The sequence below is a fragment of the Phocoena phocoena genome, chromosome 6 (assembly GCF_963924675.1).
Source record: "Phocoena phocoena chromosome 6, mPhoPho1.1, whole genome shotgun sequence".
NCBI lineage: Eukaryota > Metazoa > Chordata > Mammalia > Artiodactyla > Phocoenidae > Phocoena > Phocoena phocoena.
Genome location: NC_089224.1, coordinates 85,861,537 through 85,889,478, shown reverse-complemented (window position 1 = coordinate 85,889,478; position 27,942 = coordinate 85,861,537).

Below are 27,942 nucleotides of genomic sequence, written 5' to 3'. Positions count from 1 at the left end.
TCTTTACACTGATAGAGACAGAGTGTGGAAGTGTTTTTTGGGGAGCAGGATGGAGGGGTGTGTAGGAAGAGGGACCCCATGTTCAGTGTTGTCGTTTTATTTAATTCAATTACCATTGTGATTGACTGTTCTTTTAACATACACACACAGAACACACACACATATGCATATATATACATATACTAATAACAATTTATATTGTTTCTCAATTACGTGCATGTGTTTATGTATGCATGTGTATTTATAAACCTCTAGAGCTAAAGAATCAAAAATAATGAAATCACTTCTAGTGGACATCTGCCTTTTCTGGCTGTGTAGCATTCTTGAAACAGCTCCATATTTCCTTTTAATAACCCCCTTCCACATTGTGTGCAGTCTACATGGATTGGCTATTATCTTACAACCAACTTCCCTTGAATGCAGGAAACATGCAATGACTACCATTTAGATACACACTCCCCAGATATCTGGAGACACAAATAAACAACAACCTCACCAAATCATTTCTGATGGAGCAGCAGCATCTCTACTGTCAAGTGTCACTGATGTCAGTGTTGCAAACGTGGTATTTATATTCAGCAGATGAAGCAGCAGTGTTTTCATGCAATCAGTTCTGCGGTTCCTTTTTGTCATGGTTCATTGCTGTTTAGTTCCTTGCCTCATTCCATAATTTCTAGGAGCTATATAATATTCTTATAGTAAGTACTGTTTTTGTTTAAATTAACTCCATATTACATTTCAGTTGCTTTAAACTAAAAAACCCACAGATAAATGTAGTAAGTCTGAGCATAGTTTTCCAGTTTTATAAGTCAACTGTCTCTCCATTTCTGTGCATTTCTTCTTGACATTTCTTTTTTATTAGCAGTCCTATTGCAGATAGTAGTTTCTCTTACACATGGAAACAGTTTACCTGGGTTTATCAGTATTATAACTTGATTCATTTTCTTAATTAAAGTGTAAAGTCCTGTAAACTATTTACATATTTTAACTCAGATTGATGGTCATGCATATTGGCCAGACTCCATCTGCCTTCTCTCTGTGCAATTTTCTGTACTTCTTATTTCTCCACTAGTTCATTCTTAAATGTAAAAAGAAAACTTCTTTATAATAAGACCATTGTTGGAGCAGACTAGTTCTTCTTCTCTAGCTCTGACTTGTACAACTATCTTTCTAGCTCCGTATAACCGTGCAGTCTCCTAGGAAAATTACTTCTCATAAAATTCTTCCCCAATGGATTACTGAAAGTGTCTATTGACATGAGTGTTTATATGGTTTGGAAATAAATATCAGAATTTTAGCTTTTAATAATGTTATTATTTCTGTTAAATTTCCTAGGAATCAGGAATTATGTATTTTAATTTAATATTAAAATAATTTTAAATCAATCACAGGATAACTACCTTCATTTATTTCTGTCACTGTCTTCTGTCACTTCTCTATACTTTTATGAGAAGCTGTGTTCATGTGTCTTGAAACAGAATTCTTTTCCTTTTCTCTTTTTTACAATTTTAATTTACAGAAAAGTTTCAATTACTGTATCCTAACCTTTAATTTTTAGGAAATTAAATTTCATTTGGGACATGGTTGCTGATATCATGCCCCATTACAGTCTCATATTTGTGTGTGTGGTTCCTACAAACAAAGACATTCTCCTATATAATCACTGTAACCACCAAATCAGGAAATTAACAATAATGTATTACTATCTCTTCATAAGGTATCACCAGTAGTCCCCATAATGTCCTTATAACAATATAGACACTCCAGAATCTAGGGTTATACTTAGTATAACCCTAAGATCCTCCTTAGTATAACCTTAAGATCCTTTCAGACTCCTTTGATCTGGAAGAATTTGTCCGTCTCTATTTGACTTTCATAACTATGAAGCTTTTGAGAATTCAGGCAATATGGTTTGTAAAATGTTATTTAATTTGAGTTTTGCCTCTTAGGCAGGAGTATCAGAGATGTAATGTGTATTCTTCTCATCACCTCCTATCTGATATTGTGTGATTTTGATTTGTCCATTACATAGCCCTCTTGAGTAGTATCTCACAGGATTCTCTATTGTAAAGGTACTTTGGTTTTATTTAGTAATTAATGATTATTTTGTAGAAAAGTACTTTTAAAGTACATAAATATTCCATTCTTCATCAAACTTTCAAATGATTCATGTATTATTTTAAATCAGTATGGACTCATGGACGCCTATTTTATTCAAAGAATATAAAATTTTATTATCATTATTTATTTTGATACTTAAATTGGCCAGTGTGATCTGCTTTAAGCTGGCTTCTTTGTTCTTTGTCCTCTTTCCGGGCTTCCTCTCACATGGATGCCCTCTCTCCAGGATCAGGTTTTGACATCCTGCATCAGGTTAGCATCACCTTCCAATTCCTACCACATGGATATCTTCTTCATCTTGCTTAGGCTCTGACTTTCCATTCCCTGTCACCATGGCTCCCCTGACTCTCCACCATGTCCAAGCCTAACTTAACAGTTATTGGACTAAACATTTCAAGTAGAGAAGGAAAATAAGGAGAAGGGAGAAAGAAGGGAAAGAGGAGAGAAACAGATGTCTTAAAATTACGAACGACAACAGTACAGTGAACAATATCTTGGTAATACCATATTTGACTTGCTTTGGTTTCATTTCCAGAATCACTGTTTCTTACAGGGTTAAGTGAATTCTGCTTTAAAACTCTCATTTTTTCAATTTGCAATAATAATGGATTCAATTATAGAGACTGCCATTTGAGACTAAGTTTTGACCTGTGTAGTGAAATCCTCTGTGGAACATGAACATAAGAATTAAAGCTATAATAATAAAGCAATCGCTTAATGTTGCTGAGAAATTAGTATATAAGCATTAATGTGACACTACACATATTTCAGAGAAAAAACTGTAAGATTAATTTAGAGCCATAACAACAAAGTATACTGAAGAAAATAAGATCAAACTCTAAACATATGGAGGCTTAAGCAAAAGGCTGACTAAGGAGTACCAAGTGGAATATGGTTATCAATTCAAAACTGAGCAGATATCTGAATTCATTTTGAACTTCAAAATATTTCATATTCTTATGTGATTTCATATTTTAAAATTTTGTTTTACATCAGTAATGTTTCAGTTGGTCCTTCAGGAAGCAGATGCTGAATAGGAGTTAGTAGTATAAAAATTTATTGAGGAATAACTCCAGTGAAAGATAAAAGGAGGAGGGAGCTGAACTGGGCAGAATATACCTTCCACCTACTTTGACACCTGTGAAAGGAAAGAGACATGGAGAAGGACTGGGCAGGGCTTCAGACTATGATACAAGTCTGAAAGTGTCTCAGATAACCCAATGGGAAGTTCTGAATCAAATATGGTCCATTAATGGAATCTTGTATTGCCATAATGTGCACACCATGTTCAGTCATTGGCTTATGGCTGCCCATGAAGAGTTGTTTTAGTCCCATAAAATGAAACTTATCCCAAAGATGCTGAAAGTGAGCTTGGTCAGCCAATTATACTCCTCTCATTTAATCAGTAACTTCTCTCTTGCAGGGAGATACAAGTGCTGCATTTCCATCGCTGCCACAGCTGGATAATTTTATTTGAACAAAAACTTTATTTTTTCTTGTTTGAAATATATTTTCTTTTTTTATGTGGGTAGTATTTTTAAATTTTTAATATATATATTTTTATTGAAATATAGTTGATTTACAATGTTGTGTTAGTTTCAGGTGTACAGAAAAGTGATTCAGTTTTTGTAGATTCTTTTCCATTATAGGTTATTACAACATGTTGAGTATAGTTCCCTGTGCTGTACAGTAGGTCCTTGTTGATTATCTGTTTTATATACAGCAGTGTGTATATTTTAATCCCAAACTCCTAATTTATCCCTCTCTCCTGCCTTTCCCCTTTGGTAACCATAAGTTTGTTTTTTTTATGTCTGTGAGTCTATTTCTGTTTTGTAAATAAGTTCATTTGTATCATTTTTTAAGATTCCATATGGAAGTGATATCATATGATATTTGTCTTTCTCTATCAGGCTTACTTCACTTAGTATGATGATCTCTAGGTCCATCCATGTTGCCGCAAATGGCATTATTTCATTCTTTTTTTTTTAATGGCTGAGTTAATATTCCATTCTGTATATATACCACATGTTCTTTATCCATTCGTCTGCTGATGGACACTTAGGTTTCTTCCATGTCTTGGCTATTGTAAATAGTGCTGTTGTGAACATTGGGGTGCGTGTATCTTTTCAAATTATGGACTTTCTCCACATATATGCCCAGGAGTGAGATTGCAGAACTGTATGCTAGTTCTTTTCTTACTTTTTTTTTTTTTAAGGAACCTCCAAACTGTTCTCCATAGTGGCTATACCAATTTACATTCCCACCAACAGTGTAGGAGGGTTCTTTTTCCTCCACACACTGTCCAGCATGTATTATTTGTAAACTTTTTGATGATGGCCATTCTGACCGGTGTGAGGTGATACCTCGTTTTATTGACAGTTTTGATTTGCATTTCTCTAATAATTAATGATGGTGTGTAAATTTTTATGTGCTTTTTGGCCACCTGTATGTTTTCTTTGGAGAAATGTCTATTTAGATCTTCTGCCTGTTTTTTTGATTGGGTTGTTTGATTTTTTTTATTGAGCCATATGATCTGTTTGTATATTTTGGAGATTAATCTCTTGTGTGTATCTTCCTTTGCAAATAGTTTCTTCCATTCTGTAGGTTGTCTTTTCGTTTTGTTTATGGTTTCCTTTGCTGTGAAAAAGCTTATAAGTTTAATTAGGTCCCATTTGTTTATTTTTATTTTTATTTCCATTACTCTAGGAGACGGATCTAAAAAGACATTACTGCAATTTATGTCAAACAGTGTTGCCTATGTTTTCCTCTAGATGTTTTATAGTATCCAGTTTTACATTTAGGTCTTTACTCCATTTTGAGTTTATTTTTGTGTATGGTGTTAGAGAATGTTCTAATTTCATTCTTTTACATGTAGCTGTCGAGTTTTCCCAGCACCATTTATTGAAGATACTGTGTTTTCACCATTATATATTCCTGCATTCTTTGTTGTAGATTAAGTGACCCTGTGTGCATGGATTTATCTCTGGGCATTCTATCCTGTTGCATTGAGCTATATTTCTGTTTTTGTGCCAGTACCATACTGTTTTGATTGCTGTATATTTGTAGTATTGTCTGAAGTTAGGGAGCCTGATTCTTCCAGTTCTGTTTTTCTTTCTAAAGATGCTTTGGCTATTTGGGATCTTTTGTGTTTCCATAAGAATTTAAAACTTTTTGAACAAAAAGTTTAAAACTTGTCAATTGATCAATGTGGTAATTTATTTCTCCAGTTCATTCAGTACATATCAAATGTCAAGCCTTCAAGACACTGTGATGAATACTATTCCTTTCTCTCAAGCTTAAAATATGATGGTAGAGGGAAAAATGGTAAAAAGGCAATAAGAATAGCTTATGGTAGATGTTATAATAAGACTAGATATAGGAAATTCTGTAAGAACAAGGATTGAGCCCCTAACCCAGAATCAGGGACTCCTAAGTCTTTCTAGAATAAGCACAGATAAACTGAAGTCTAAAACAAGCAGAAAATATTTAGTCCAAAAAGAGATAGACTGTAAAAGTGTGTGCAAAAAATTATATTTTAGAGGATATTATCTGTGAACATGGTTTAATATATTTAGAACTAAAGTCAGACTGAACACACATGCCTGCCTCTTCTCATACCCCAAATCACTCAAAAGTAACTGGAAATGTATTTAAAAACAAATTCGTAATAGCTCAACAGTGAGAAAATATAGTATCAGCAGACTAGAAATTAGAATCTAGTCTAAAAGTTTGAAAGCAAAGGGGATCAGATTAGCAAACATAGTGGAAAAGCAAAGTTCAGCTTGTGCTTGGATAAATTACAATGGCAGAGATGACAAAACTTGTGTCTGGTATTTTTGCTGGAAGCCTCTTTGCTTTAGACATCTTTGCTACAAGCATTTTTGCCTCAAATATTTTTGCACATAACTAATTTGCCCTAAGGCCATTTGCTGTTAAAGATAAAAATAACTGTTTGCCCGTTTTGGGTTTGAGAGTTTGGTTTCATCTGGTTGAAATGTGTTAGATTTATTGAGCTAACAGATGACAATGATTTACCCCAAGAGTTGGTTTCTTAGTATGAAACACACTCCACTGGAGGAGAAAGAAGCTGAGGGTCTCTGAGGTGAGTGTTGAACCCACATTTCCATAGACCTTTGGAATATTTATCAACAAACGTGACAGTATGACAGGAACACAAACATTAGTGTGGAAGACTTTCACAACATGATACGAAACTCAGTTACAAAGATTAGTGGACATTTGATCCTGTCCAAAACATCCATTGAGATATTTGGTCCACACCAAGAGGCCCTTGAAATTTGGTCCTGTCAAAAACATATTTGGTTCATGAGCATAATTGGTTCATGCAAAATAGTCCTTGAATTTATACTTTTGGTTTACAGGATTAATACATAAAAAATACATAAAATCATGTTTTATTGATCCAATAATTTTTCATGGCTATATTGTTGGTAATAACCCTTCTTGGCTTGGTAGCCTAGCTGGTAATGGCACATGGGGTTAGGCAGATGGGTCAGGGTTTGAATCTTGCACAAGAACAGCATTTATATAAACTAAGGGTACTGAGGAAGAGTTCTACAGTTAGAGAAATGCACAGAGGAGGACTAATTGAGAGTGGCATCTAGAAGTGGATGGTGTGTTAATATATCACTGAGCATTTGGTTGCATGTGGCTGGGTCATTCAGTAAGGACAGAGTTTGAAAGGAGGGGCTTGGTCAAGCTGCTATGTAAAATGAGAGGTGAGTGCATTGACATAAACACTTTATACAGAATCTTGTTTACTTGGAAGGAGTGAGAATGGATATGGCTCTCCTACCACATAGAGGTTGGGTGTAATAGTGATCATGAGGGAGATACCAGGCATCTAATTAATGCCCTACAACTAAATATTGCCCGAGTATTTGTGTTTGCATGGGAAAGAAATCTCAACGTTAACCCTTGATTATGCATGACAGATTTCAAGATTGCAAATATGAATGTGATTTGATTACTCCTACTAAAGGCACAAGAAAAAGAATGCTTGTTTCACTTTTCACAATCACTGTGGTAAAAAGTAAATTCTTTAGCTCTAATACTTGAGTGTGTGACAATGGAAAGTAACACCTATAAGTGTACATCCATGTTGTTTGGACTTCCATTTGTTCCTTTGGAAGATATAAATGAATACATTGTGTATAATTCAGAAGAAAAGGTAGATGACCTAATGGATCATGTTGAGAACGGGTATGTTTGTTGAAGGCATGGCAGAGGCAGACAAAGACCAAAAGATCCAAGATTTCCACCAGAAAATTGGAATATTTATACATCAGTACTGAATGTCAATCACAGGATGAACAATGCAGTGGAAGGCCGGCGTAGGCAAATTTCAAAAGCTGATAGTAGTGCATTATCCTTCAATTTGGAGGCTTACTGAAGTGTTAAAAGACAAATGGCAAAGCAATGAACAAGTTATGACCCAGGTTCCTGGTGTTCACTCTCAAATAGGGCCACCAACTTCCAGATGATACTCATAAAATCAAATTAGTATAACTGAAACTGTTAACAGATATAACAAATATAAAGCCAATATAAATATATTTATAAATATAAATATATTAACTTATAAATACTTATAAATATAAAGCTAAGGTCTATATATACTTGAGAACAATTACTCTTTGACTTAAGAGTAACCCTACCAAGCTTCATGAAAAGAACAAGAATCAGTGTGAAATCCCAAGGTCAGCACAAATTACATAAGAATAACATAAATAAAATTTTAACAAAATCAAATGTTTATATTATTTAACACATCATGGACCAAATATCTCAACACACGTTTTGCACAGGACCAAAATTCGGGGATCTTTCAGCAAAGTTATTTTTGATATTTAGTACATCATTGGCCAAATGTCTCTATGAACATTTTGGACAGGATCAAATTTCAAGGGCCTTTTGGCATGAACCAAATGTCTCAATGAACATTTTGTATGGGACCAAATGTCCTGCAAGGATTACAATACTTATCCTACTATTTAGAATCTGATACCTCTCTTAATAGAGGAAGAAATTTTAGTGAAAAAGAAAAAGTGCAATGCTGAACAAGAAGACAAACCAACAAGCCCCCAAAAAAGTATACTATGAAAGAAAAACTTCAAAGACAATTGCCTGGATACAACCCACAACATAAAATCAGTTATTAGCACAGTATTGCAATCTATCTACACACATTTTAAATGTATTCAAATATTTTGTATTTCACGAGAAACCTTTTTAAATTTTATCATTCATTTCTCATTTATGTTTTTAATTTTATTAAAAATTTTATTTCTTTTATTTTTTGTTATTTAATCTTTTATGGCAAAATTGCCTTATGGACAATCAGTTTTGTTACCAAAATGTTTGTAGTGAAATGCTTGCAACAAAGATGTCTATGACAAAGAGACTTATGGCAATAATACCTAGAATTAGCAAACTACAATCTCAGAGTAAGTGAAATCCAAAGTAACAGGTGATCCCTGGGGCAATAGTCCGGGGAATTAGCTGAAAGGGAGGCACAACCAGGAGACTACACTGCTTCCTTAGTCCCAAAGTACACAAGGCTTAAACTGAATAGCAAGTAATAATTGCACACTAAAGGAACCAACTTCCTAGGGAGGGCTTTTAGTGGAACATAGTCCAAACAGAGTGAAAATAATCATATATGTCTGGTTTAGTCCTTTTCTCTGTTCAAAAACATTAAGCATCTGTACATAGTATATACTTCTAAAATGTGTTCATCTAATATAGAGTAACTCTTTCTGTTATGACTGAGAATATGAGTGTCCATTGCCAAAAATCATCACTCTAATATCTTATTATAGTTTGAAAGATGTCCATCTACTCATGAAGTTCTCTTATAACTCAGTACTGATATTCTGCGACTTATAAATTGTGAAGTTTACTACTAACAGCATTTTTTTCTGTTTCAATAAAGAAGATCATTTCATGATCATAAAGTATAGAATGTGAATATAATTAATCTGCAGTAAGTAGCTAACTGGTCCTCCAGGGTTATGTGAGCCATTTTTCTTAGTCACAACTACAGGTCTTTGAATACCAAGCAGTGGTAGTAGAAAGATCAGTATAAGTGATGCTAATTCCATGTGGATAAGCTCATGTATAATCTCTATTCCTACTACCATGGCCAATTTGATCATTATCTAATTAAATTAGAACAAAGAGTCAAGAAAAGAAGGATGAATGTCATTCCTAAGTAGATCATCTTGTCTACCTGGCTATTTAGAGCTGCTGACACAGTAGAGACTTTTGATATGAATTTGCAAGGAGACAAGTTCTCTGTCCCTCTAGGTTTAGTCTGAAATATCTAATATGAAGCTTCACCAAACATACTTAAAATCAGTCCTCTAACTTCCTATTCATTTCCCTGACCATACTGCCATTCCCTTAATCACTGCACGAAAATTGGAGTGTTTCTCAGCATTTATCTTTCCTTACAGATAAAATGAATCATGAGATTGATTATACTACTTGGAGTTCTACCTTTTGATAGGAATTTACTTTTTCACTTTAATTCAAAGCCATCACTGTGTTGGGCTATAAGGCTGTGGCTGTTTATACGTAGCTGATGTAAGACTACCCTACACACAAGTACATAAAACAGACTTACCATAGAAGAGTCATACAAAATAATTACTTTTTAAGTTGATGGCCATGAAAAATTATTTTAACCAGGAGATTGCAACATTCATATATCTTTAGTAAGATAATTCTAGTAAAACTATGAAAGGTAGATTTAAAGGAAGATAATAAGGGCAATGTAACCAGGTGGAATAATTACTAACCCAAGTGAGAAATGATAAAACATAAATTAAGGAAGTTGTTACAAGAAGAGAAAAGTGGGATGGATTAGAGAAACATTTTTGAAATACAAATTGTCTATAATTCTGAGTAAGAAAGATATATAATTTAAAATGCTCTTCCAATTTGATGACAACTTTGTTGATTATAATATCATTTTTATGGGTTTACCTAAATTAAAATTATTTTTCAAAGATATTGAACACATGTTTCTCTCATAATTAACAGTACTGGTAGGAATTTATTTAAAATATTAATGCACTTGCTTTTGAGGAGTATATGTTTGCACAATCTGTTCTTTAATCTTTTACATTTTCATGACTGTTGCACTTTGATTGAAAGGGCTTAAATGTCAGTGTTTGAATCAATTTCCACCAGACCCTGAGAATAGAATCTGTGACTCTGTATTCTAAAGAGTGAAGGAAATAGCATTATGACAAATGGAATGGCAGAATTAGCAAATATAAATGCAAAATACTGATTAACATGTCAGTGTTAGTCTATCAAGAGGCCATGTCTTTAAGGGATAATTATAATATCCTATGAAAACAAAGTTCAGTTACACTCAAGTTTGTTTATCTGTTATCTACCTATCCATCTATTTATCTAAATTCATGTAAACCACTTGATGAAAGAGACTAGAATGATTTTGTGTGTTTTACGAGCAGAACCTAAGAAAATAATTACCTGATATGAACAATAAATTGCTAAAACCAAATAAACCAACTTCTGAAGACTATTTACAGAATAAAAATGCCTTCAGGAAAGTGGATTTCTTGACTACATTTCTTCTAATGCTATTGCATTTCCCCAGATATTTACATTCTCTTAGTCATTTTGTTAATTTTAGGAGAGAATCATGAGATATGTGCCAGACCTTTAATCTTCCTCCCTTTCTCCCTTCTTTCTCTTCATCCTTTTTTACTTTCGTTTCTATTTTTTAAATAAATAATCAATATTCATTTAGGAGAAAAAGGAAATAAAGAAATAAACTAACCAGTGAGTATATGTCATCTATCCACACATCATTTATATACAGGCATACCTTGTTTTATTATGCTTCACTTTATCGACCTTCACAGACATTGCATTTCTTTTACAAACTGTAGGTTTGTGGCAACTTCAGGTACAGCAAGTCTATTGGCAACATTTTTTCCAACAGCATTTGGCTCACTTTGTGCCTCTGTGTCACGTTGGAAATTTTCACAATATTTCAAACTTTTTCATTGTTATCATGTTTGTTATACTGACCTGTGATTGGTGATCTTTGATGTTACTATTGTAATTGTTCTAGGGCATCACAAACCACACACATATAAGACAGCGAACTTAACGGATAAATGTTGTCTGTATTCTAACTGCTCCACCAGCCATTTCCCTGTCTCTCTCCCTCTCCTTGGGTATCACTATTCCCTGAGACCCAACAATATTGAAACTAGGCCAATTAATAAACCTGCAGTGGGCCCTTAGTGTTCAAGTAGAAGGAAGAGTCACACATCTTTCATTTCATATCAAAAGCTTAGTGAAGAAGGAATGTCAAAAGCTGGCATAGGCCAAAATCTCAGCCTCTTGCTCTAGTTAGCCAAGGTGTGAATGCAATGGAAAATTTCTTAAAGGAAATGAAAAGTGCTACTCCAGAGAACATATGAGTGATAAGAAAGTGAAACAGCCTTTTTGCTGATATGGAGGAAACTTTAGTGGTCTGGATAGAAGACCAAATCAACCACATCATTCCCTTAAGACAAAACCTACTCTAGAGCAAGGCCCTAACTCTCTTCAATTCTCTGAAGGCTGAGACAGTAAAGGAGGCAGCAGAATAAGAAGTCTGAAACTAGCAGAGGCTGGTTCACAAGGTTTAAGCAAAGAAACCATCTTCATTACAAAACAGTGCAAGGTGAAGCAACAAGTGCTGATGAAGACGCTTCAGCAAGTTATCCAAAGGTCTAGTTAAGATAATTAATGAAAGTGGCTACAGTAAACAACTGATTTGCAATGTAGATGAAACAGACTTCTATTGGAATAAGATGCCGCCTAGGACTTTCACAGCTAGACAGGAGAAGTCAATGCCTCGCTTCAAAGCTTCAGAGTACAGGCTGACTCTCTAATTAGGGGTTAATGGCAGCTGGTGACTTTAAGTTGAAACCAGTGCTCATTTATTATTCTCAAAATCCTAGGGCCTTTAAAAATTATGCTAAATCTACTTGGCAAGTGCTCTAGAAATGGAACAACAAAGCCTGGATGACAGGTTATCTGTTTTCACCATAATTTACTGAATATTTGAAGCTCACTATTGAGATATACTGCTCAGAAAAAGACTCCTTTCAAAATATTACTGCTTACTGACAATGTACCTAGTTACCCAAGAGTTCTGATGGAGATGTACAATGAGATTAGTATTGTTTTCATGCCTGCTAGCACGAGGTACATTTTGCAGCCTATGGATCAAGGAGTAATTTTGACTTTCAAGTATTATTATCTAAGAAATACATTTTGTAAGGCGATAGCCACCTTAGATAATGATTCCTCTGATGGATCTGGGTAAGGTAAATTGAAAACTTATGAAAGGATTCACCATTCTAGAAGCAGTTAAGACCATTCATAATTCATAGCAAGAGGTCAAGATATTGACATTTACAGAAGTTTGAAAGAAGTTGATTCCAATCCTCATGGATGACTTTGAGGGGTTTAAGACTTCGGTAGAGGAAGTAACTGCATATGTGTGGGAAATAGAAGAGACTAGAAATTAGAAGCGGAGCCTGAAGATGTGATAGAATTGCTGCAATCTCATGATAAAACTTTAAAGGCTGAGGAGTTGCTTATTGTGGATGAGCAGGGAAAGTGATTTTTTTTTTTTTTACATAGAATCTACTCCTGGTGAAGATCTTTATACTTGGAATTTACAACAGGGAAATGTATGGATTTTTATCTGTGATTTGTAGCATTTTGGTTTCACGTATTTTCAGAGTATCTTCAGTCTCTGATCCTGATTTATGAGTGGTGTGTCATGCTTTTTGTTTTTTTAAAGAAGACTAGTGAATTTGAAACTACACTAGAACTAAAATTTACCATTTATTTAATAACATTTTAAATGAAAATGGGAATATTTCTCTTAGAAATAGCTTCCTCTTATGTTCCTATATTTAAAGGATTAATTTTTGAAATTGGTGCTGAGGAACTTGTGTCGCAGATTTGCTTTGTGCTCACAGTGAAAAGCCGTGAATCATATAATCAGACAGAAGTTTAGCCTTCATCAAGGCTTAAGCTGATTTCTCTCTATAAACCATAGACAAGAGGTTTCCAAGGGGCTATTTGAACACCTTTATTTTTTTAAAAAATAGTAAATTCTTACACAGAAATAAACATCATTGCTATTTCCAACCAATTATGGGTTAAATAAGGTCTTTTTTATGTTAAATTATAAAATTGAAACGTAAAATTCCCAGTATAACATTTACTTAAAATATTCTGATTCCTTCTGTTTTCCAGCCTCCAAGATGGTTATACTAATTATCAACTATAATATCAATGTATTATTGGGTTTATGACTTGGACAGCAATGTCTTTCCCAATTGCACACCATATAACATGAATATCTTGAAATAATGAAATATGGATGGCACGTTTCTCTACTTTCCAATAAATACTACATGTTTTTTGTTTGTGTAATTTTATATATATCTTTGGTTAGTCCCACTGATTTCTGAGTGTTGATGTATACACCTCTGCTGGAGGCAGTCACACCTCTAAACATTTTTTTGAAGTATTCATTACAACAAATTTTACATAATCACATGATCTGGGCTTGTAAATTATTTCTTTAAAAATGACATCAATCAAAATACTAGTATTAGCAGAATAATTAATTTTAAGATATTAAATGGAAATATATCTAGGAAAACCAAAATCAAGTTCGAGTGTTTGCAGCCAGGAGGAAACTCCATTTCATAGCAGCCTCTTTGCAGCATGGACGGCACTGCTTCTTGTCATTATACCACAGCTGGCAATACAGATGAGGTGCTTGTGACCCCACCACTAGTAACTCTTCCATTCATATCTCTAAAGCCAAATGTTTGCTCTACTCCAGAACCTTTACCAGGATATGGAGTTTGTGTCTTGTCCTCCTTCCTTGGGTTGCTCTCTGTCTACCACAGATTTGGGGAATTTCATCTGCTTGGTATAGTTAAGGTCACATTCTGGCTCCTATTTATTAGAAGTAAGATTGTCCTAGTTCTCCTTGCCACAAAAATCCATCCTTCTTGCATATGTGAGTCCTTATAATATTTCACTTTACCCATTTATAGACTGTTAAACTATATTGAATTTCTTTGAAAACAAGCAAGCAAAGAAGCCACTTGATGGTTCATAAGAGGTTATACTGATGGCATACTGTATTAAAATTAGCTATTAAAAATTGTGATTGCATGGTTCAAGAAAGCTATTAGATAACATTAAACCATTTAATGTAAAACCTACCACATCCTTAGTGACAAATACATGAAAATAATAACAAGCACAGTAAAAATAAATAGTTACGTAGCACAATTTTCTAGAAAATAATTCCCACTTGAATCTGACTATGAATACTCAATTTAACTCCCTTCTCCAGTGTACCAACCATTCTCATTACTGCTGTTCGTTCTAATTCTCACTATTCTGAACCTGCAGCATTTGTTCATAGATTTAAAACAAATGGAATTTTAGGGTTGGAAGGCCTCTTGGATAATTTGTAGTCCTGTATTTTCATTTAACAGATAATAGAATTTAGATCGACAGCTATGAATTTTCTTTCAAAAGTTTATTCACAAACCTCATAGCACAGTCCAGTTTTACATCTCATGAGGATATGCTGTTTCCACTACCACTGAGTTTTCTGGGTCTCAGATCTGATACTAACGTGCTGCATATTGTTGTTAGACACGTATTCGTGTATACTTGACTTGTCTCCTCTGATGGACCATAAGTTCCTCAACAGCAGGAAATTATATTTGTAATTTTAAATATATATTGCCTTATTTCCTGTGACTCATGTGTTTTGCTACAAAATGTTAGGCTTATTGTGGCAGTAAATATTGTCTATTGGTTAATATAGTTATGAAATAATGCAAAACATTTAGAATTATTTTGGTGCACTATATAAGAATAAAATTAATAATACTCATACCAGACAGTGTTCCAAGAACTCTATGTACTCCTTTAATCCTTACAAAAAGCCCTATGATATAGGTGCTATCATTATTCCCTTTAAAGATGAGGAAATGTGACACGGAGAGGATAACTAACCTTCCAAGGGCCACACAGTATATGGTGGAACTAGGATTCAAAATCAGGTGATGTGCTTCCACAATCAGTATTCTAACATCCTTTGCATCCAAATACATTTGAGATGAAATATGTGATTTTTTCTTCCTCAGCAGAGTATACCAGCTGATAAACTTCCTCCGTTGTCAGCAAAAGTAGGGTTAAACTAAATTTCCATGCAAAGCAAGAAAAACTGAAAGAATGGTCGTTTTATTTTAAATTAGGGCAAGTATTCATACATGTTTAGCTAAGGAGAAAGTGTACCCCAAATCGCATATTCAGTTTGCCAAACCCTTCTGTGTTGGTATGGACTGTTATAAGAAATGTACACTGTAAATGCCCCTGGACTTTTTCTCCCTGCAAATTAACAGCAAGCTGTTATTACAAAAAAGAAAGAAAACCTACAGTTGGAAAAGACACATCTGCCTTAATACATGTTATTGGTATGAATTAAAGCTCATTTTTTTTAGTGCAAAGGTTGTTGACATCTAAATAAATTAATATAAAGACTATATCTTTAGTCACAACAATTTAAATTTTAGAATGTATCCTTCACAGATACTACCACTTAGTAGATGTGCAATGGTGAATATTGCTCTATTATTTGTAAAATTGATAAACTATAAACAGCTTAAATGCCCATCATCAAGCGACTCTTTAAATACATGTGACAGAGCAAGGAATGAGGTACTTCATAGTTGTATGATTCTGGCAGGTTAATAAAAACTTCTGTCAGCAGATAAAAGAAACCAATAATATGGAAGGTAGACAGTCATCAAGGGGGAAAAAAATGACAACATATAAGGCTTACCCTGCAGCGTGCAAGAGCAATAGCTATTTCTGAATCCAAGGCGATATAACTGAGTTGTGCTGTCTCCTGTCCATTTCAATCAAGTAGACAGTTTCTTTAGGTGATAGATTTACGTGTATATACAGAATGATAGAGAAAGGGAGCGAGAATGATCAGCAGGAAATATGAGGAAGTTGAATAAAAAAGTGTATATTACTGTTTCATTTAATCCCATAGAATTTGAATTCCCAGTATGATAAAATGATAATTTGAATGATTAATTAATACATTAGTATGGCAGCATATAAATGAGTCAGAATTTTCTCATTTTTAATGAGATTAATACTTTTAATTTTATTAGTTTAGTGCACAGATTAGCTCTTACAGTATATGAACATATTATGTCATTTAATAACTATCAATAAATTTCCCCTCCCCTTTATTTTTTTCTTTAATCCTTACAACAAGTCCATTAGATAAAAATCAATGAAAATTAAAGTGACTCCTAGGGAAAAGTTCTGGGTTACTTGAAATTTCAATGAAGTGTTACAGGTTGGAAAGTAAGTTTGGTGCAAAAAAAATTAATATGCTATCCATTGACTAAGATAAAGTATATTTTAAAAAGTTATTCAAAAATATAAGGCTTATACTGATACAGTGTAAAGAGAAATAGGAGATCATATTTATTGAATATAAGGATAAAAAGATTGAAATGTAATAAAATGATGTTTGTCCTAATCCCAGATAGTTTCTTCTTATGGGGAAAAAAGACAAAAAAAAAAAAAATCAAACAAATCATATAACCTTTCTCTCCAAAATAAGGGGAATTAACTAGTCTTAATAGGGCACATAATGCCCTCTCAGAAAACAAAAATAATGTGCAATGAGAATTAAGGTGCTCTTAAGGATAATCCAAGATATCTCACTTGTAATATAAATGATACTGTATTACCTCAAAGATTGTATAATCTATAAAAATGACTAGTGCTGTCACCTTTCTGTTGTTCTTTATTTGTACCTATACTGAACTACACATATTTCCTTAGGTATCTATGGGGCTTTGTATCAATATTTGGTTAAGCTAATAAATGGATTATTCACTTAGTATCTCTTGCCTGAATGGATAGCTGATGTCAGTTAATACCTCTGTCCAAGTCTCTTAACAGTTGTTTTTGTGTTCTGTTAGTGTTCTTCTATCCAGCCAGTCCAGAGGATGCTGAAAGCTTTAACTCCTAGAAATTTAGGGTCATAAAATTAAAGTATAGTTTTTAATTCTAATGAATGTTCACAATTAAATGTGTAAAAAATATGTAGCACAACATCCATTTCACTTTTCTTATTTTTCACCCCAAAATCCCACACCATAATTAAATTTGTTTTAAGCATTAGAAGCAATTTATCTTTTATAAGGAAGCCAATCATAATGAAACATTTACATGTTTGTAACTGGACTGTTTAAGTGTCTAGATTAAATCTGTGCATCAAATATTAAAAATGGATACTGAGATAGGAATTTGAGAGTGGTGAGGGAGAAGATCTGTTTTATTAGAAGAGAAACTGAACTTATCAATTTTTGTATTGTTAAAATATTAAATGTAAAGTAAAACCTTTTTTTATAAGAGAAATCTGAAAAGTAGTTGAATACATAAACTTTTTATACTAAATACTGACATCATCTGAGAGCAATATGCTTTTCAGGGGCCAAAAACACATACAAGCTTTTGCAGATATCAGTGCCAAATATTATGGCTAGATCCTTAGATACAAATAGATTGTTACCCCTCACACTCATTCCTGGATCTATTATCATTCCATCTCACACACAGTACCATCTGTATGCAAGTAAAGCAGCTAGACAATTACCTTTCACTGTTAACTTTTTTAAAAAGTCTATATACTTTTGTATTGTTTGACTTGTTATATGGAGCATGAATCTGAGAAAACAAGAACATTTGGGGAAAACTTTAATAAAACAATAATTTTTCATAATTTGGCTATCAACTCAGCAAAAAAGAATCAATTTGCAAAATTATTCTTTTATGTTCTTTGCTTTTTTGTGTTTTCTTAAATTGTGTAATTGTATGTGTGCACATATGTGTGTTTACATGTGCAGTGTTTCCAAAAGAGTGAGTTTGAGTCAGGCAGCCATAGATTTGAATCATGGTTCTTCCATTTACTAACTGTACAATTGCTACAAATGTTAATTTCCTGGGTCTTTCCCCCTCCATTTCATTTTTTTAATGCTCAAATAACTTCCACATATGATTTTATTGTTAAGAGATGGGTAGGTAGGTAGATAGATAGATGATAGATAGATCCATAGATAGATAGTGCATAAAATACTTGAAATAATTTCAGGTTCACAAGGGATGCTACCATACTGTTACCAATTAATAAGAATTTTTTCTTTCTCTACTTTGCAAACCCAAACATATACTTCACAATTCAGTCAAGTGTTATCTCTTCGATAAAGTTTTTTTTTCTGTATTTCCAGGACATACTTTATATTTATCAATTACATTATTGATCTTTCTATTACACTACATATTGCTCTATATAATAGATATTTGCATTTGTAGCTCTAATCTCTCTATCCATCCGTGTGTTCTTGAGGACTGTGACCATATTTATTCTTCATAGTAACTTCAGAAAAAAATCATTGAATCTGTATCATAGTGGCCTTTAAAAATGGTGAACTAAGAAGAATATTAAGTTAATAAATTATTCATTTAGCAATTGGGTATTATTTATAATTGAAAGGTTATATAAGATATTTTTTAAATGAAACAGCTATACAAAGAATTATCAGAACCAGATTTAAGCTCAGCTATATGATTAATTTTCTGTGTGACCTTGGGGGAGTAATTTTCTGTGTATAAATTTGTTAAAAGAAGTGATGGATTAAATTATACCTAAATTATTTCCAGTTATAATAGTCTATAATTCTGTACTTTTAAGTATCTTGCTTAAAACTAACAACAATTTACTTATCTGACAATAATTGAGAAAGTTGTATTTAAAAGGGGATGTATCCATTAATAACAAGACAAAAATCTCAATCACTTCTAACGGTGTAATTCAAACTTCCTTTGAGTTTCACTTTCTCTCTACAAAAGAACCTCTCTGTTGTAAGCAGAGAATTTTTACTCTGGCCTAAGCAATTGGCATGATTTATTACACATGCTGGTTCAGACTGTTTCACAGGAATCCTCTGGTTAAGGTTGCCGGTCTGCATCTGCAGGACTTAGTAACACTTATTAATCACTGAGAATCAAGGAAAGATATAAAGAAAGCAAGAAAGAAAAAAGAGTAGGACTCTGAAAGGGAAGGTTCTTATCTTAGTCTAATTATAATAATCCTATTAAAAACTGAAGATCCAGGAATGGCTTAGCAGAGAGATGAAATAAAGGAAATGGAATATTCTGTGCTTTAACAAGTTTGTGTTAGAATCCTAACCAATGGTGTTTTCTTTGATTTGTTTGAGAGAAGACTGCATACCTTGTTATCTTGTTTCACTGTGTCTTTTTTTTTTTTTGCGGTACGCGGGCCTCTCACTGTTGTGGCCTTTCCCGCCACAGAGCACAGGCTCCGGACGCGCAGACTCAGCGGCCATGGCTCACGGACCCAGCCGCTCCGCGGCATGTGGGATCCTCCCAGACCAGGGCACGAACCCGTGTGCCCTGCATCGGCAGGCAGACTCCTAACCACTGCGCCACCAGGGAAGCCCTCACTGTGTCTTTTGAGGATGGCATTTAAGGAGCATTTAGGGAACAGTTTCCATAAAATTATTGATTTGACAATTGCTTATATACAGAAGTTGAATCCATTAGACTACAGTTAGAACTAACTAAAACTAGCTTGAGCAACCTTTTGTTCAAAAGCAGAATTTGGGATAAGGACACATGGTTGTTTCATGAACCCTTATAGCTGAAATGTAGTGATGGTTTCCTCAGAAATTGACAGGGGCCAGAAATTAGTAGAACTTCATAATTGACTCAGTCTCTCCTATCGTTTACCTTCTGCACTGCATTCTTCCATGTCGAAGCCAAGCTTTTCTGTTCCTTGCTTTCATGGCAGAATATATTTCACTGAGGACCTTGAATTCATAGGATACAAATTTGACCACCAGGAGGACCTGACTATCTCCTGTGTCCAATTCCATCATCCTATGGGAAATAACCCATGGCTTGTTTAAGGTGTTTATTACTAGTCTAATTAGTCATGTGCAGTTGTACATGGGCACAACATTGGCTGTGAGGATCCAATGCTCTGGAATGGATAGGGAGATGCTCTTTCAATCAATTAGGCATTCAATCAGTTTAATTTAAATAAAAGTAATGTTTTGAGGGCTGAGAAGATGCCTAAATATTTCTACTATAGAACGTTTAGAATCTTGAATCTTTATGTCAAGTCTTTCCCCATTTTACTCAGTATTCTTTGAGGAGACAGTTTGCATTCAAGATACATGTAAGATTATAAGAGATTTAAAAACTATTTAGTCCAAAGCTTTCGTGACATAAAAGTGATATGATGACCTCTTATAATACTATTTAAGCTTTTAGTGGATTATATATTATTTTGTAATTTACAAGATATTATATACAACATTTTCAATTAAGAGGTATACACACTCATTTCAAAAGTATATAGAAAATTTTAGTACATCCCGTTACTAATCATTGAAACATTGATTCATATATTTACTGAATGTTTTTATTTTTAATAATATGCTCTATTTCCCAGACCTCTGGCTTCTCCTCAATTAACTGTGCTTTAAAATGTAAAGGATTATTACATTTGTCAGGCTTGAATTACATAGCAGTGGTTGTCTGAGAAGGCTTTAGGAAACATTTTATACTTTCATTCACACTTTAGTGCACTAAGTTTAGCTTAGGCAAAGAGTATGGCTAGTGTAGTGCAGTACAGTGAAGAGTTGTTCAGATATAAGCATTCCTAAATTTCAGTTCTTAGGGAAAAAAAAATCCTTTTTCAACATGCTGAAATTGCCTCAAGATAAAAAGTTTAAAATACGGTAGTAATATTGGCATTGAGTCTAAAACTATCCTTCTGATGCCAAGCCCATCATATCACATTCCATAATGTGAGCTTCTAATATGTTTCACTAAGATCACAATCAGGACCTAGAAACTTACTCCTCTAGGCTTTGAGAAATAATTCTTGTTTGAAAAAAAGGCTCTCAGAAACATCTTCTGTCCTTTCCAACATTATGTGATTGATTTCCTTGTGGGATTGTGCACTGTGTTTGTAAATGTATTATATTTTGATGCTAATTTTTTCATATCTAGGATAATGACATTAAAATTTATCACATGCTCTTTAATGTAGCACAATACTGTGAGCAATTCCTAAAACACTAAATGTTCATGTAACAAAATCTTCATGGCTGTATATTATTTCATAATATAGATATACCATAATTTATTTTCCTAATTTCCATTCATTTTATATTATGTTGTTTCCACTATTTCACATTTTAAAATAATGATACCATTAATATGCTCATGTGTAAATTTAGATGAAGATATTTTGTATTCATTTAGTGAATTTCTTATGTCATGTAGTAGCCATTGCCTTTTATTTTAGAAACTCACCACACCCTATTATTCTTCCCTACCTCTTTTATTCCTGCAAAAATCCACAATTCACAATGTCACGAGCTTGATGTGTATCTCTACAGTCAATTTTATTAGATGTATATATATGCATGCTTAAAACATAGTTATTTTGTGCTTATGTTGTAGTTGAGACAATATGCCATTGATAAAGCTTGCATTTTCCTCTTAAAATTATTTTTAACTATATATCCATGTTTTATATATACAAGGAAGTGTAATTTATTCATTCTTTTTTTTTTTTTTGCAGTACGCGGGCCTCACTGTTGTGGCCTCTCCCGTTGTGGAGCATAGGCTCCGGGCATGTGGGATCTTCCCAGACTGGGGCACGAACCCATGTCCCCTGCATTGGCAGGCGGACTCTCAACCACTGTGCCACCAGGGAAGCCCTATTCATTCATTTTTAACTATTACATAGTATTAATTCCTGTACTGATACGCATTTAGTTTACTTCAGAGTTTCATCATTTATAACAATACTGCAGTAAACATTCTTTTACATAACTGGTTTTGAAATTAAAACAAAATGTTCAGTTGCATGTACCTTGAAGTGGAAATGAGTATTTTTCTGCATTATCAGTTTTACTAGATGCTGTCATATCGCTGTCTAACAGGACTGTTGAGATTAGTGTCCACTGTCAAGGTAAGAGAGTTACATTTTCTCTTTCTCACTGAAGTAAGAATTTTTTTCTTTTCATTTTCTTCCATTTGAAGTTTGGAAATACGTTTTTTTGTTTAAATGTGCAATTTTATGTTTACTGTTGACACTGACTTTCTTTCCATGCTTTTATTGGTTATTTTAAACACCTCTTTTGTGAATTGCCTGGCCGTACACTTTGTCCATTGTATGGTTTATCACTTTAAAAATCAGTACATTTCTAAACTAGATGTTTATTACATATATAAACAGCTTTTTTTATTGAGCATTAGAAGTAATATTTTATTTATGATAATTTATTTTAACCTTGGTTATATAGATTGAGAATGTGGTCAATTGTAAACTTCCTTTCCATATGAGGTATGGAAGGCATTCTATCTTACAGTAATAGAAATCGGATTGCTAATGAAAAATATGTGTAGAAAACTAAAAAAAATTTCTAGCACAAATATACCAACCTTTCAAAGCTCAATGATAAGGGGTGATCAAATGGACTAGGTACTCTTTTATTTACTTACAATTGTTTTCATCCCTTAAGACTTTTTATTATGAACAATTTCAAACATATAAGGAGAGAGAAACCTATAATGATCCTCATGTCTTACTATGTAGCTTGAATACATATCACTGTTTTGCCAATTTCATTCCATGTATTCTTCACCCATGCTATTCTTGGGATATTTTAAAGCATAACTAGATATGGTATTTTTAAAATCTGTGAACACTTCCATATGCATCTCTAACATAAATATTTATAATAATGTCTTGCCTTTATCACATTATAACAATAATTCCGTGATATTTTATTATATGTAGTCTATAATTAAATTTCTCTGGTTATCTGTAAAAATGCCTTAGAGTTGCTCCTTTTTTAAATCAAGATCCTAACAAGATCTACATGTTACATTTGGTTGTTATGTCCCTTAAGTCTCTTATTCTATAACAATCCCCTCTCCCTTCCCTTTTTTAAAAAAAAATATTTTCATACAATTTTTTCATTTACATTTATTACAAAATATTGGATATATTCCCTGTGTTGTACAATACATCCTTGAGCCTATCTTACACCCAATAGTTTGGACTTCCCACTTTCCCACCCCTATATTGCCCCACCCCCAACTGGTAACCACTAATTTGTTCTCTATATCTGTGAGTCTGCTTCTTTTATGTTGAATTCACTAGTTTGTTGTATTTTTTAGATCACATATATAAGTGATATTATACAGTATTTATCTTTCTCTGTCTGACTTATTTCACCTAGCATAATGCCCTCCAAGACCATTGAGGTTGCTGCAAATGGCAAAATTTCATTTTTTATGGCTAAGTAGTATTCCAGTGTGTGTGTGTGTGTGTGTGTGTGTGTGTGTGTGTGTGTGTAAATATATAAATACCACATTTTCTTTATCCATTCATTCACTGATGGACACTTAGGTTGTTTCCATGTCTTGGCAATTGTAAATAATGCTGCTATGCACATTGGGTGGATATATCTTTTTGTTTAGTGTTTTGAGGGTTTCTTTGGATATATACCCAGGAGTGGAATTGCTGGGTCATATGGTAGTTCTATTTTTAGTTTTTGAGAAATCTCCATACTGTTTTCCATAGTGGCTGTACCAATTTACATTCCCACCAACAACGTTCAAGGGTTCCCTTTTCTCTAAACTAGACTTTTTGACTTTTATTTATGTTGTAAATAACGCAGTAATGCACACTAGCCCATTCTTTTATTCTAAGATCCTGTGTTGTGTTTTGCTAAATATATATATAGTGATGGTAATTAATATATAAAAACCTTAAAATCAATTACAATGCCAGTGGAAAACCACGTGAAAAGAAGGACTTTAAAGACACTTAACAAAAAAAAGAGTTGCAGTTGACTAAGAAGAGCATCTTAAAGTGAAAGAAAATAATAAATATAAGTAGAGACAATTGTATTTATTATTATTTTTTGACTCATAGGTCTTTTAAAAAGAGCTATAGTATAACAAAATGCAGTACCTAGAATTCATTTGGGGAATACAAATAAATGGGTTGCTGCTTTTGTAAATAGAGAGAATGCAATCATTTCTACAGAGATGATTTCTGATTTGAAATGAGAGAAACTCCCTAATAATCATTTCTTTTCATGTGAGAATTGCAGGGTATTGGCGGTTTTACTTGGCAAAAGCACACTTAGAGTAACAAATATTTATTAAGATTGAATCCATACTATTTAATATTTCAATCAATATTTCAAAAAATTTTAGTCATATAATGGTTCTTTCAACTATGTACATTATCCTTAGTTGTATAGCTGTAGATTTGCTCACTCTAGTTCATTTAATATAATTTATCTAATTGGTAAATTACAGTAATAGTCACAAGTCCAATACACTGTATTTTTAAATATTTTATCCATCTTATTTTTTTATATAATATTCTCACAACAAAATTAGCATATTCCCTCATATTATTATATTTTTGTATGTAGTTATATTTCCTCCTTTGCGAAGTATTCTAATACTTTTTCTTCCATATCAGAAAGAAAATATTCTTCCCAACATTCATTTGCTCAAATCATCCTAATAATTTCTAATATTTTCTAGGTCTTACCTAATATTATCCACTGATCTTTATATTCTAATTTGTAATAATGTAATATCAAGTTTTACCTGGGTGCATGACTCCTCAGGTAGAGATTACATTTCCCAGTCCCCTTTAAAGCTTGTATAATTATTGCTAGACAATATAAGTGAGTAAAAATGATAAGCTCCAGTTATCCATTGTGACCCCTAAACAAATGTGTGTGCACTCCATGCCTCCTTACTCCCCCATCCTACCTGCTGGCTAGTACGTGATGAAATTCGAGTAACAAACTAAATCTGAAGCAAGCAGAAAGAAACAGTGGTGGCACGCAGTGGTTGAGAGTCCGCCTGCCGATGCAGGGGACACGGGTTCGTGCCCCAGTCTGGGAAGATCCCACATGCCGCGGAGCGGCTGGGCCTGTGAGCCATGGCCGCTGACCCTGCGCGTCTAGAGCCTGTGCTCCGCAACGGGAGAGGCCACAACGTTGAGAGGCCTGCGTAACGCCAAAAAAAAAACGTAGAATGGAAATTAATTAGTAAGACAATAAAAAATGATAGGGAAAATAAAAATAACAAAAGCCGGTTCTTTGAAAATTTCAATAAATTTGACAAACCATTAGCTATATTGGCCAAGAAAAAAAATGAACATTCAAATTATCAGAATCAAAAATGAAAGAAGTGATATTACTACTGTCTTTACAGAAAAAAATTATACTATATTAAATATTATTATAAGGGAATATACTATGATTGTATTCTAACAAGTTAGTCAATTTAGTTGAAATGGACAAATTCATAGAAAGATACAAACTACTAAAACTGACTGGAAGGAATATACAATCTGAATGAACCTATAACAAGATATGGAATTAGTAATCAAAAACTACCCATACAGTAAAAGCTCAGGCTTCATTGGTGATTTCTACCAAACGTATGAAAGATAATATAACTTCTTTACAAACAGTTCAAAAAATAGAAGAGAGTGAACTCAATTCATTCTTTGTCAAAACCAGACAAAGCACAAAAAAGAAAACTACAGACCAATATCTCATGAATATAAATGCAAAATCTTGAACAAAATTATAGAAAGCCAAATCCAGCAAAATAATTTTAAAGTTATACATTATAACTAAGTAGAATTTATCCAGGAATACAAGGTTGGTTTGACATCTGAAAATCAAATGATGCAGTATGCCATTATCAGTATAACAATGGACTAAACAATTTTTTTTAAAACCACATAATCATCTCAATAGATTCAGAAAGAATTGATAAAAATCCCATATCACTTGATAATGAAACACTCAACCAACTATGAATAAAAGGGGTCTTCCTCAACCTGATAACAGGCATGTATGAAAAACCCACAGCTAATGTAATATCTAATATTGAAAGAATGAAATGTTTTCTCCTAAATCAGGAACAAGAAAGAATGCCACTCTCATCACTTCTCTTCAACTGGAGGTTTTAGCCGAGAAATTTAAGAAGCAAAACAAAAAGCATTCAGATTGGAAAGGACAAAGTTCAACTATGTGTATCCATAGATGACCTAATCTTGTATATAGAAATTCTTAAAGAATCCACTTTAAAAAAATGTATTAGAACAAATAAATGAGTTCTAATAAAATCAGTTTTATTTCTATAGAATAGCAATGAAAAATTCAAATTTAAAAGTAAGGAAACAATTCTGTTTCAATATCATCAAAAAGAATAAAATACCTAGGGATAAATTTTAACAAAATAAAGACAAAACTTATACAGGTTTTGTATCTGTGCTTCGCAGCAGATACTGTGTGTTTTAAAAATTGAAGGTTTGTGGCAATGCTGTATCAAGCAAGTCTATCAATGCAATTTTTCCAATGACATTTGCTCACTTTGTGACTTTGTATTACATTTTAGTAATTCTTGCAATATTTCAAACTTTTATTTGTTATAATGATCTGTGATTGGTGATCTTTGATGTTACTGTTGGAAAAAGAATATGACACACGGAAGGCTCAAATGATGATTAGCAGTTTCTAGCAAAGTTTTTTTTAAATTATGGTATGTACATTTTTTAGACATAATGCGAGTACACACTTAATAGACTACAGTATAGTATAAACATAGCTTTCATATGCCTTGAAAGTTAAAAAATTTGTGTGATTTGTTTTGTTGCAATATTCGCTTTATTGCATTGGTCTGGAACTGAACCCACGGTATCTCTAAGGTATGCCTGTACTCTGAAAACTATAAAACTATGTTGGAAGCAGTTAAAGAAGAACTAAACTGAAAGACACTCCATGTTCATGGATCAGAAGACTTAATATTGTTAAGATGACAATACTCCTCAAATTGATCTACAGATTCAACACACCTCCTATCAAAAGCTTATGTGACTTCATTGCAGAAATCAAGCCTGAACCTCAAACTGTAAATGCAAGCAACCAAGAAGAGCCAAAACAATATTGAAAAGAAGAGCAAAGTTGGAGGACTCACATATCCCAGTTTCAAAACTTACTGTACTACAAAGCAATAATCAAGACCATGCAGTGCAGACCTAAGGTTAAACATATAGATAAATTGAATATAATTAAGAATCCAGAATTAAACCCTCACATTTATGACGAATTTATTTTGTCAAGGGTTTCAAGAAAATGTATTAAGGAAAGATAAATATTTTCAACATATGGTTCTGGGCCAAATGGATATTCATGAGCAAATGAATGAGATGGGATCTCTTCTTCACATTATTCACAAAATGAATTCAAAAGAAATCATAGACCTAAATGTAGGAACTAAACTGTAAAGCTCTTAGAAGAAAATTATGCGTAATTCTTTATAACCTTGAATTAGGCAAAGCCTTTTGGATATGACACCAAGCCCAAGCAACAAAAGAAAAATAATAAATCGAATATTATCACAAAGGGTAAAACAACCCACAAAAATGGGAGAAAATAATTTACCTTGTAACAGCCTTGAATGTAGAATAAGAATTCTTAAAACTCAGTAAAAGAAAGTAACCCAATTAAACAATTAGCAAAGGATCACAATAGATAG